We start from the raw sequence: 13,571 nt of genomic DNA, 5'->3' as shown, positions 1-13,571 counted from the left end.
GGGCAAAGAATTTCAGGTATTCACTGAGAGAATGGTCAATATGACAAGACTTTCAACTTCATTAATAATCAGAGAAATAAAAATTACAATACAATGAGTTATCCAGTAGGATGGCTACTATGAAAACAAAACAAAACAAAATCCAACCAATACAGAAAATAATAAGTGCTGGTAAGAATGTGGAGAATTTGGAACCCTTGTGCACCGTTGGTGGGAATGTAAAATGTTGCCGCCACAAAGGAAAATAGTATGCATTTTATTAAAACATTAAAAATAAAATTACCTTATCATCCAGTAATTCCATTTCTGAGTATATCCACAGAAGAACTGAATGCAGGATCTCAAAGAGATATTTGAATACTCATGTTCATAGCAGCATTATTTGCAATAGCCAAAACGTGGAAGCAATCCAAGTGTCCATCAACAGATGAATAGATAAACAAAATGCGGTTTATGCTTAAAACAGAATTTTTAAAAATTAACATCTTTATTGGAGTATAATTGCTTTACAATGGTGTGTTAGTTTCTGCTTTATAACAAAGTGCATCAGCTATACATATACATATGTCCCCATATCTCTTCCCTCTTGCATCTCCCTCCCTCCCACCCTCCTTATCCCACCCCTCTAGGTGGTCACAAAGCACCGAGCTGATCTCCCTGTGCTATGCAGCTTCTTCCCATTAGCTATCTATTTTACGTAAAATAGAATTTTATTCATCCTTACAAAGGAAGGAAATTCTGGCACATGCTACGGCATGGATGAACCTTGAGGAAATTATGCTAAGTGAAACAAGCCAGGCACAAAAAGACAAATGCTGTATGATTCTACTTATATGAAGTACTTGGAGTATTCAAATTCAGAGACAGAAAGTATAGTGGTTGTCAGGGGCTGGGTAGAGGGAAGAATGAGGAGTTATTGGTTAATGGGGACAGAGTTTCAGTTTTGCAAGATGAAAAGGGTTCTGGAGATAGATGGTGGTGAGGGTTGTACAACAGTGTGAATATATTCAATGCCACTGAGCTGTACACTTAAAAATAAGATGGTAAACTTTGTTATGTGCATTTCATCAGAATGGCAAAATTTAAAGTTTGGACATGAGCAAGTGGGGTGAGTATGTGGGGCAGCATACTTAGATACTGCTTGTGGGAGTGCAAGTTGATGCAGTAACTTTGGGAAAATAATTTGGCATTGCCTTGTTAAATGAAAGAGCTGATGGCCCAGTTCTTCCATTCCTAGGTAGACCTTAAAGCCACTCTTGCACATAGCACACTAGGACATACCAGCATTGTTTATAATAGCAACACAAACAAATAAATGGAAAATATCCTACATATGCATATACAGTGGAATGGATAAATACATCATTATATATTCGTGAAATGAAGTACTGCACAGCAGTGAAACACGATTGAATTCCAGGAACATAACGTTGACTAAAAAAGGTCAGTGACAAAGCAACACATATTCTGTAAAGAGATACTATTATATAAAGTCAGAAGCCCATATAATTATATAATACACTGTGTAAAAGCAGAAAACAAATGCAGTAAAACTATACTGAAAAGCTTTTATGTCTCACATTTTATAACTATTAATTAGTCTCTTTTCAATATTGAATAGAGACAGGTTTTTCAACACCAGCCCACAAGTGTTTTGGACAATATATTAAGAGGTAATCAACTATGGCACAAGTGGATGTCTATATAACCCACATCTATGTGGATGTTTGTGTAAATACAGAGACATAAGGACTTTTCAAAAAGGACTTATGGAGGGAAAGCCTTCCAGAAGGATCTACTTAAGAGGGAACTTGAAAATACGAGGGGGAGAAGGAGATAATCCCTGGTGAAGGTTCCTGAGAAGGTGAGAGGGCAGAGGATCCAAAGCCCAGGTAAGAGAAGGTACAGTTGTGGCTGAGTCCAGCTGTGTGTTGGATGTCAGGAAGGTATGAGGGTTTTCCTCCCATAGATTCTGTTTCTCTCTGTAAAGTAAAAAGCAAGGGTGTCTTCTGAGAGTGAGGGATAGGACAGGAGGTCATGTCAGAAATGATTAAAAATGTAGAAGCAAGAAAAGGGAAACTGGGCAAGAGCATGGGAGGGAGAGACTGGGAAGCCTAGAGGGCGCCAAACAGGAGGGTTCTCAGTGTTCCCCCCTTTGCCAGCTTTATGAGGCATAATTGACATGCAACGTTGTGTAACTCTAATGTGTACAATGTGATAATTTGATATATGTATACATTGCACAATAATTACCACAATAAGGTTAGTTACCACATCCATCACCTCACAGTTCCTTTTTTTTGGTTTGTTTTGAGAAATTTTAAGATCTACTCTCCCAGCAATTTTCAAGTGTCAGTACAGTATTGTCAACTAGAGTCACCATGCTGTACATTACATCCCCAGAGCTTACTCATCTTATAACTGGAGGTTTGTACCCTTCACCAACATCTCCCTGTTCGACCACTGCCTCCTTTCCCCCTCCTCCCACCCTGTTAACCATCTCTCTACTCTTCCTCTGTTTCTAGGAGCTTGGTTTTTTAGATTCCACAAATAAGTGAGGTCATATTGTATTTGTCTTTGTCTGACTTATTTCACTTAGCATAATGCCCTCGAGGTTTATCCATGTTGCTGCAAATGGCAAGATTTTATTCTTTTTTCATGGCTGAGTAATATTCCATTATATGTAATATACATTCATACATATATATATATATAATCTCACATTTTCTTTATCCACTTATCCATTGATGGACACTTAGATTGCTTCCATGTCTTGGGTATTGTAAATAATGTTGCAATAAACATGAGAGCACAGATATCTTTTCAAGACAGTGATTTCAGTTCCTTTGGATATATATATCCAGAAGTGGGATTGCTGGATCATGTGGTAGTTTTATTTTTAATTTGCTGAGGAAACTCCAGACTGTTTTCCACAGTGGCTGCACCAGTTTACATTCCCACCAACAGTGCACCAGTGTTCCCTTTTACTCACATCCTTTCCAGTCCTGTTATCTCTCTCTCTCTCAGATAATAGTCATTCTAACAGGTGTGAGGTGATGTTGTGATTTCGATATTCATTCCCCTGATGATTACTGATGTTGAGCATCTTTTCATAAAATTGTTGACCATTTGCAAGTATTCTTTGGAAAAATGTCTATCCAGGTCCTTCTCCCATTTTTAAATTGGATTATTTATTTATTTTTTTAGCTATCAAGTTGTATGATTCCTTATATATTTTGGCTATTAACCGCTTATCAGATACATGATTTGCAAATATTTTCTCCCATCCCATAGGTTGCCTTTTCATTTTATTGACTGTTTCTTTTGTTGTGCAGAAGCTTTTTAGTTTGATGTAGTCTCACTTGTTTGTTTTTGCTTCTGTTGCTTGTGCTTTTGTTGCCATATCCAAAAAATCATTACTGAGACCAATGTCAAGGAGATTTTCCCTATGTTTTCTTCTAGGAGTTTTATGGTTATGTTTAAGTTTTTAATTCATTTCAAATAAATTTTTGTAAGTAGTGTGAGATAGGGATCCAGATTCATTCTTTTGCATATGGTTACCCAGTTTTCCCAGCACCATTTATTGCAGAGACTATTTTTTCCCCATTGAATGATCTTACCTCACTTGTCAAATATTAGTTGACCATGTATGTGTGGGTTTATTTCTGGGCTCTTGATTCTGTTGCATTGTCTATTTGTCTGCTTTTATGACAGTACAATACCATTTTGATTACTGTTGTTTTGTAATATAGTTTGAAATCAGGATGCCTCCAAGTTTGTTCTTCTTTCTCAAGATTGCTCTGGCTCTTTTGGCTCTTTTATGGTTCCATACAAATTTTAGGATGTTTTTCTATTTCTGTAAAACAATGCCATTAGAATTTTGATAGGGATTACCATGAATCTTTGCTTTGCTTTGGGTAGCAAATCTTTGCTTTGCTTTGGACATTTAAAAAATATGAATTATTCCAATCCATGAAAGCAGTATATCTTTTCATTCATTTGTGTCTTCTTCAATTTCTTTTATCAATGTCTTGGGGTTTTCAGTGTACGGATCTTTTACCTCCTTGGCTAAATATTTTCCTGGGTATTTTATTGCTTTTGATGGTTTTGTGCAAGGGATTGTTTTCTTTATTCCTTTTCAGGTAGTTTGCTCTTAGTGTATAGAAATGCAACTGATTTTTGTATATTGATTTTGTATCCTGCAACTGTACTGAATTTATTTATTAGTTTTATGTGGGTTTTTTTGTGCGTGTGTGTGTGGAGTCTCTAGGGTTTATACATATATATATATATAAGATCATGTCATCTGCAAACAGAGACCATTTTACTTCTTCCTTTCTGATTTGGATGCCTTTTATTTCTTTTTCTTGCCTGACTGCTCTGGCTAGGACTTCCAGGATTATGTTGAATAGGAGTGATGAGAGTGGATGATGGTAGTCAGTCTTAACTTGCTGCTAGTTCCTGGTCTCTGAGATATTTCTGACATCTGAGATCTGAGAGCACAATGGGTCAAAGTCTGCAGTGAGGGCTGGAGAGTGACCTCTAAGAGAAGTTGGTATTAGTCAGAGGGAGAGTGTTGATGAGGACACTTTTGAGAACCGGGTCTGTCAAATGGGTCATTGCTCTGAGTTGGGGAAGTAGCTGAATGCTGCCCTGAGAATAAAGGCAGGAAGAAGGCTTAACAGTTCAGAAAGAACAAACACATGTGACTCAATTAGTTAATTACTAAAATAGAGTTGTATAATCTATCAGACTGCCAAGAGAAAAGATTTCCTCCTCAGAACAATAGGTAAGGCTGCTCCCAACAGTGCTGAGAAGGTGCTAAGAATTTGGAGAAGTGCTGAATTCTGTGAATATGACAGAGTGTTCGGTTATTTGCAAAATTACTGTGCCCAATGCATAAGCTTCTTTGCAGTGGCTTTGAAGATGGGATTCATTTGTCCAAGCAAAAGTATTTAATCCTGTTGTGCTGCAGTCTATAAAATATTTACACTATTATCCTACCTACACACATTGCTTACATCCAGCTGCATCTCTCTCTGATGCACTTTAAATAAGAGATTTGGACTCCTGACAATACCAAGACAACCGTTAGAGGAAAGAATCACAGAATTATTGCAGCTTACAGAGCCCCCGGGACATCAAACAGTCCATCGTTTTGTCTCCAGGCAGGATAGAATCCAAACTGGCCTGATAAAGAGGCACGTTTCCTAGACCTGAAAAATCCGGGAAGATGGAATGACCAATCTTTCTTAATTATCACGCATTTCCCTAAAAATAAGAAAGTTCTGAATAACCCACCCTCCTCCTACTGTAATTAGTGTGTTTCTTAGAATGTGTTGTTTAAAGAGAAAATCCCCCAAGTCAGTGGCAATGGACTTTGAGCTGCAAATGTCTGAAAATGAAGTAGCAGCAATTTCAGGCAGTGTGGTGTGAAGGGGCTAGCAGGGAAATGGGAGGCGGAAGACCTGTGTTTGCTGCCTTGGTCCACTGATGCCCACGTGCACATGGAGGATTCAAGCCCCAATCAGTTTTTCCTGGTCAGTGACTTTATCATATTAGGATAATAAGTGCTTGCTCCCCCCGCCCCATCTCCAAGGTTTAGTCACAGGAGTAAAAAACGATCACAAGAAAGAGCTTTGAGGGGCTTCCCTGGTGGCGCAGTGGTTAAGATTCCGCCTGCCGATGCAGGGGACGCAGGTTCGTGCCCCGGTCCAGGAAGATCCCACATGCCGCGGAGTGGCTGGGCCCGTGAGCCATGGCCGCTGAGCCTGTGCGTCCGGAGCCTGTGCTCTGCAACGGGAGAGGCCACAACACTGAGAGGCCCGCGTACCGCAAAAAAAAAAAAAAAAAAAAAAGAGCTTTGAAAAGCATAAAGTATGGTACAAAGATAAAGTTTAAAACAATTCATTACCATGTGTTGGATAATAACTGCCATCATGAATCCACCTTCTTTCACTCTCACTGAACATTGGCTGCAAATTGGCTCTTATGTTTCCTTCCGAGGCCACAGACAATTGATGTAGTGTTGACGGACGACGTTTGGTTGTGGAAGAGTGAATTCCTGAGCGGGCAGGGGCTTTGAATCAGGGATAGGAAGTGGTGTATCCGTTCTACAAAGGTAATTACATAGGGAACTTTGTGCAATCAGAGTTTTATTACCTTACATTTCTTTCTCTAGGTCTGAATCCCAAATGTATGTTTTTCCATGATAGAACATGAGAAGAAACATTACGCTCCCACTTAAATCTGTTAGGATTATATATAGCAAGTTTTTGAAGGAAACATAATCTAGCAAGCCCTCTGCTTGGTCTGCCTCTGCCCCGCTCTAGTCCGGTTTGTCCCTCCGCCCATCATTAGCATCTCCTCCTGAGTGCACTGCTGCCAGACTGACCTGCTCCTTGTCCCCTGGAAGGTCTGTACGTTCCCATGACTGCATCTTTGCTCTAGCCGTCCCTCCCTCATGAAGAGCCCCCTTCTCTGCCCCTCTGCAGGTCCTCCAAAGATCACTTTTCCAGCAAGCTGCCCAGTGGCTGTCCTGATGGGCCCCCGTCCTTCCATCCCAAACTCCTGCTAGAACATGTGAGATCGCGCTGCTCGGTTGACGGCCTTTGGAAGCTGTCGTTTTACATTCATATAAGTTTTGCCTCCTCAACAAAGAAGACAATACATTTATCGAGGGTATGGACAATGCATCTTTTGTCTTTTCCACCATGAAAAAATATGCTCCTAGTAAGTATGCAGTACAGTAAAGAGTTAATTCATGTGGAGAATAAAAGGAAAAAAAGTGCAAAGCTTTCATAAAGTTTTTATTTTTCTTGTGAAAAGGAGGAAAATTGGCTTGGAAATTCTGAATACAGTTTTTCTATGGCATCCCTATCCATCTCTAGGCTGGATAATTAAGCATAGTGTTTATTTGTGGCTTCACAGACTGTAAGATGTATGTCATGTCATCAGTGAGAGCAGCATGTTAGAGGCTCCATTGTATGAAGTCAGAGCAAAGGCATTTTGCTTCTATATGACTGGGATTAAAAAACACACATATTTATAAAACCACACTGGAAACCATTTCAGTTGCCACAATGTAGGCTAGACCTTTGCCCTGCCTATTACTGCCAGTAACAGCTGCATATCATATAGGACAAGCCTTTGGAAGCCTCATGCTCTAACTTAGATTTGAATATTTGTCCTATGACCCTGACACCTCAGTTATGACTCGGTTATCTGTTATGTACTCCAAAGTAATGGTTTAGGGTACCGTGGCTGAGAATGATCCCAGAGTGATAAATTAGAGCACTTAAGGGCTGGGTTTTGACTAATATTCTCATGACTAGGACACATATCTGGGTGGTGACTGGAAGGTAATTGTATGCATGTGTGTGTATATGTATGCATATAATCTCCGTTTACTTATATTCTCCTTCTCTAACAGGAAGGATTTAGGTAGTTTTTAAAAAATGCAGCCCAAAAGTATAAAATGAATCGTGAAGGGAAATGAAGGCTGGACACACACACACACACACACACACACAGGCTCTAAGTTTGCCTGAAGACAATAAGACAAATCAGCTTTACGGATCACAGTAACTACAAGATGAAAACAAAGCAAACAACCCAATAAAAAAATGGGCAGAAGATCTAAACAAACATTTCTCCAAAGAAGACATACAGTTGGCCAAGAGGCACATGAAAAGATGCTCAACATCACTAATTATTAGAGAAACATAAATCAAAACTACAATGAGATATCACCTCACACCAGTCAGAATGGCCAACATCAAAAGATCTACAAACAGTAAGTGCTGGAGAGGGTACAGAGAAAAGGGAACCCTCCTATACTGTTGGTGGGAATGTAAACTGATACAGCCACTATGGAGAACAGTACAGAGGTTCCTTAAAAGAATAAAAATAGAGCTACCATATGATCCAGCAATCCCACTCCTGGGCATATATCTGGAGAAAAACATTGTTTGAAAGGATACATTCACCCCAATGTTCATTGCAGCACTATTTACAATAGCCAAGACATGGAAGCAACCTAAATGTCCATCGACAGAGGAACGGATAAAGAAGATGTGGTACATATATACAATATAATATTACTCAGCCATTAAAAAGAATGAAATAATGGCATTTGCAGCAACCTGGATGGACCTGGAAATTATCATACTAAATGAAGTAAGTCAGAGAAAGACAAATATCATATGATATCACTTACATGCAGACTGTAAAAAAATGATACAAATGAACTTATTTACAAATCAGAAACATATTCACAGACTTGGAGAATGAACTTATGGTTCTGGGGGTGGAGGTGAAGGGTGGGTGGAGAGATAGGCTGGGAGTTTGGGATTGACATGTACACACGGCTCTATTTAAAATAGATAACCAACAAGGACCTACTGTATAGCACTGGGAACTCTGTTCAATATTATGTAACAGCCTAAATGGGAAAAGAATTTGAAAAACAATAGATACAGGTATATGTATAACTGAATCACTTTGCTGTACACCTGAAACTAACACAACATTGTTCATCAACTAGGCTCCAATATAAAATAAAAATTAAAAAAAAATAAGAGAAGCAGAGGTTACTTTGATCCTGAGATTAAGATTTCCTCCAAGGGGCTTCCCTGGTGGCAAAATGGTTAAGAATCCACCTGCCAATGCAGGGGACATGGGTTCCAGCCCTGGTCTGGGAAGATCCCACAGGCCATGGAGCAACTGAGCCGGTGCACCACAACTACTGAGCCCGCATGCCACAACTACTGAAGCCCACGCGCCTAGAGCCCGTGCTCCACAACAAGAGAAGCCACCGCAATGAGAAACCCGCGCACTGCAATGAAGAGAAACCCCTCACTCGCCGCAACTAGAGAAAGTTTGTGCACAGCAACAAAGAACCAATGTAGCCAAAAAAAAAAAAAAAAGACTTCCTCCAGGGACCCTCACAGAAGGCACTGTGTACCGTGGTGGATGGTGTCCTTCACAAAGTCCTAACAATAGTTACCACCGTGAACTTATAGGGCTTTTTCTGATAATGTTCCTCTGTGCAATCTAAAGGCATAAAAGCAATTATACAAGCAACCCAAACCATACTGCCCTCACCGAGTGTCTGGATTGACCCAAGGGTCGAAGTTCTAAAGCAGCATTGCCCAATAGAAACTTCTGCAGTGGTAGAAATGCTCTGTACCTGCACCGCCCAACATGGTAATCACCAGCCACTTGTGGCTATTACATACTTAACACAGGGCCAGTGGACTGAGGGAACTGAAGTTTAATTCTCATTTTAATTCATTTAAATGTAAATAGCCACATGTGGCTAATGGCTGTCGTGCTGGACAGTGCAGCTCTAGAAAAATGTCTGTATTGTATGTCTTTCCATAATCTTTCATTAAAACTATTTCTTATAACTGAGATATGATAAGTTATAGGGTTAAGAGAATATTTAGAGCAGAGAAAATTCACCTCTGAAAGCATTTCTGAGTCTGCTGCAAAATGGAAAAAATTAGTCAATAGAAGCCTCAAAGCTCTATGCCATTGGGCAGATATACTCTTAATGCAGAATGTTTTGAGATGTAAACACCCCCACTGTATGTATTTTGGGTTAGAAATTATAATCTGTGTTCTGATGCCCTAATCTATTTGTACCTTATGACAAACACATCCTTTTAACAGCTTTTTTTTTTTTTTTTTAAACCAACACTGCCAACCGCCTTTTCTATTCAACATCTGAGATGCTGAAACATTTTGGAGAAAAATCACAAAAGCGCACATATTGGCATTTCTTCATATGCCTGGTTTCTGATCTCAGTCGGGCCTTTGATGCTTTCCTGTGGTCCTTCTATAAGTGCCCTTTTCATCCCTGTACTCTTCCTATTCTTATCTCTGTTGGGGAGGGGGCCTTTTCCAAAATAACACATTCAGGGGTGACAATGAGAGGTGATTAACATGAGCAGAGAGGTGGTGGCCTTTCTCTGGGGCATCCTTGCGGAAGGCTCCACCATTGTCCTGCTGGGATAGGCATAAGCATGGGTTCCTCCAGCCTCAGACACAAGGGAAGAAATGGCTTCTCCAGTCTGCCCTAGAGGAAAGGCAGGACCCTGAAAGGAAGCAAAGAAGAAAGGGGGTGATAGGGGAGAAAGGACTTCTGAGTTCCCATCTGAGGTGGCATCTGACTGGATTGGAAGGTGATCTATTGGGTAACAGATAAAAAATACATGGTCCCAGTCACTGGATTCTGATTGTATTGGGTTGGCCAAAAATTCGTTCGGTCTTTATGAGCATAGGCTACACACCTTCTAGATGATGTGGGACAAAACAGCAAAGTCCCATATGTTTTCCCAATCCACTCTCTCTCCTCTTCTTCCTCGGGACCATCTTTGACCTTTCATGGTCTCCTGTCATACGCCCATCAGTAGGTAACATCTGGTACTGCACTGAGAAACTAGAAACCTTCAGATGGAATCTCCCTCAGTTTCCTGAATTCACTTTTCCAATGCATTCCCATTAGTCCTTTCTCCTTTCCATTCTATCACAGTGAAGAAAAGTCCCTCACTCTTCTTTAAGATTAATTATTCTAGCTGTGCTCTGTATCTTTCTCAACATTTTTCCTAGGGATCTTCCTCCATGAGTTACCCCACTTCTGGCCTATATCTTCAAACTTGTTCTTCCTTATATATTTTTCATTTATCATCTTTAGCATTAAACCATGCTCAAATCTCTCCTATATATATATATATATATATATATATATATATATATATATATATATATATATATATATAAAACTTCATTGGTTTTTTTTTTTAAATTTTTATTTAGTTTTGGCTGTGTTGGGTCTTTGTTGCTGCAGGCAGGCTTTCTCTAGTTGCGGCAAGCGGGGGCTACTCTTCATTGCGGTGGCTTTTCTTGTTGCGGAGCACGGGCTCCAGAGCGCAGGTTCAGTAGCTGTGGCGCACGGGCTTAGTTGCTCCGCGGCATGTGGGACCTTCCCGGACCAGGGCTCAAACCTGTGTCCCCTGCACTGGCAGGCGGATTCTTAACCGCTGCGCCACCAGGGAAGCCCGAATCTCTCCTATATTAAAAAAATAAAGTTCCCTTGACCTCACAGGCCCTTTTAGCTACTACCTCTATCTCCTTCCTGCCCGCTAGTTTCAAGATCCTTCAAAGAATGCCTGCTTGCCCTCACTTCCCTTGCTCACTCCATTTATCCCTTGACTACTGCAGTCTGGCATCTGTTCCCACTACTTTACTGAAACTTCTGTTTTCAAGACAATCAATGACCAGTTGGTCACTGCATCTCACTATCCTGCTCATCTTAACTCAGCTTCCTGAAGTGCATTTCTCTCTAGGATGCCCAAGCCAGAGACCTAGGAGCCATTCCTAACTCACTCTATCACCTCCTTTCTGGACATTTGATGATCACCTCCCTAGCATGCAGTCCTCTTTTAATCTTTACCAGTACTCTGAAATTTCTCACCATAGAGTTTGGGTGAGATTGACCCCATCCCATCTCCAGGGAAGGGCCTTGATTTCTTTTTTTTGGGGGGGGCTTGATTTCTTTAAACCAATTGGCACATCCCATCATCCTGACTGCAGGGATGGGCTCAAAGATGTATAAGTAACACAAGTCAGGCCAACTGAGGGTCACTAAGGCTCAATTCCAAACTCTTATTTGAGCCACCAGGGAATTAGACATATTTCCTACCAGCCATGAGGTACAGAACTTCTGGACTTTCTGGCAGCCATCCTGGAAACAACCCCCCCCAACCCCCCACACCAAAAAAAAGCATCTGAGAGTAGAGTGAGCATTGAGGAAAGGAAATGGAGAAGGAAAAAAATAGGTCCTGGTCATGGACCTTGAATGCTGGGTAAAGCCTTTCCTGAAGCTCCATTTCTATTCCCCAAATCCTCTATTCCCCCTGCCCCTCCCTTTTATTTGGTTTAAGCCATTTGGGGTTGAGTTTGTACTTCTATAATCAGAAAGAGTTATAACTGATGCAAGCATCTACATCTAAATCATTTCCATATATTATCCATGATATTTTACAAGTCTGTTTAAAATCCTTAACGAAAAATCCTTTAATAAGATTTAATGAGCAAGCTCAACTCAAACTCACTTGACCATAAGAAAATCATTGAATTTCATAACAGGAATTTCTATGATAGGAAGCTTCATGGCTGTTTGATTCAGCTGCTCAACGATGTCACCAGGATCTGGGTTTTTCCTTTTTTGCTGTGACATCTTCAGTGTTGGCTTCATCATTCAGTCTGGAAACAGGATGCGTATACCGATGACTCATCAGACATCTTGAGGATGAAGACAAAATCTTTCTATGGCTCTTTCTTACCACTGAGGAAGCCTTTCTCTGAAGCCCTCCAGAAGGCTTCCCCTCCCACCTCCTGGGTGAAGGGTGGGTCACAGTCTGATTCCTGATGAGATACCCTGGAGCTGTGGGCTTCCCTTCAGGCTATGTACAAGGGAGTCCTGTCTGGGGGAAGAAAGAGAGGGTTGGACACTCAGGAGGAAACCGGTGGGGTCCACAATGGTGACCAGCAAGGCGCTTCATGACCTGACTCCTGGAAACTTCTCTGACCTCATTTTTTTGCCGCTCACCTCTTTATACTCAACCCTCCAGGTCTACTGAGATAAGTTTTATTTTTCTGGATATGCTCTTGACTCCCCTGTACATCTAGAACCTGACTTTGGTCCACAAGGAACTCCAATGGCCATACCTCCTACTCATCTTTTAGGATTCTTCTTATTTGTTACCTTGAAATTTATCCGGGGAGTTCTTCCCTATCTCCCAAGGCTGGCTTAGGGACCACTCTTCCATACCTGGTGTCATTAAAGCATTTTTCATATTGTATGGTAATTACCTGTTTACATCTTTGTCTCCATAATGAGAATAGGACCTCACTGGGGGCAAGGATTCTGTCTTGGTCTCTGATATATTACACAGTGACTGAGGCAATCAATAGATGCTTAATAATTATTTTTTTAATGAATTCCTAAATGCTAGAGTTCTCTTCTCCAAGTTGTGAACCTGCCCAGATAGTCCTAGTAAGATAGGAAATTCCTCTGTTCCTTCATACTTCATATATTCCTCCTTTCAAGGACAACTCAGAGCAGTTTAAGAAACTGTCACAGGTTAAGCTCTAGAAAAATATTACTGTTTCTAACCTTCTTCTGTCACCTTAACATGCATCAATATTATTTATTTGACAAGGAATTTTTAAAATAAATTTAATTTTGGTATAATTTACACACAATAAAATGTACCTATTTTAAGTGTACAGTTCTATGCGTTTTGACAATACACTGTGTAACCACCACCATAATCAAGATATAGAACATTTCCATCACCCAGAAGTTCCCTCCTGACCCTTTGTAGTCAATCCTCTCTTCTCTGGTACCAGGAAACCATTGATCTGTGCTTGCTCATTCTAGAATTTCATATAAATAGAATCATAAAGAATGTGTCTTTTGTGAAGTATCCATTCAAATCTTTTGCCCATTTTTTATGAGGTTGTTTGTCTTATTAGTGAGTTGTAAGAGTTGCTGATATGTC

The sequence above is a fragment of the Hyperoodon ampullatus genome (genome assembly GCF_949752795.1).
Source record: "Hyperoodon ampullatus genome assembly, chromosome: 11".
NCBI lineage: Eukaryota > Metazoa > Chordata > Mammalia > Artiodactyla > Ziphiidae > Hyperoodon > Hyperoodon ampullatus.
The sequence above is the reverse complement of the archived record's forward strand: the minus strand, read 5'-3'. Positions refer to the sequence as shown.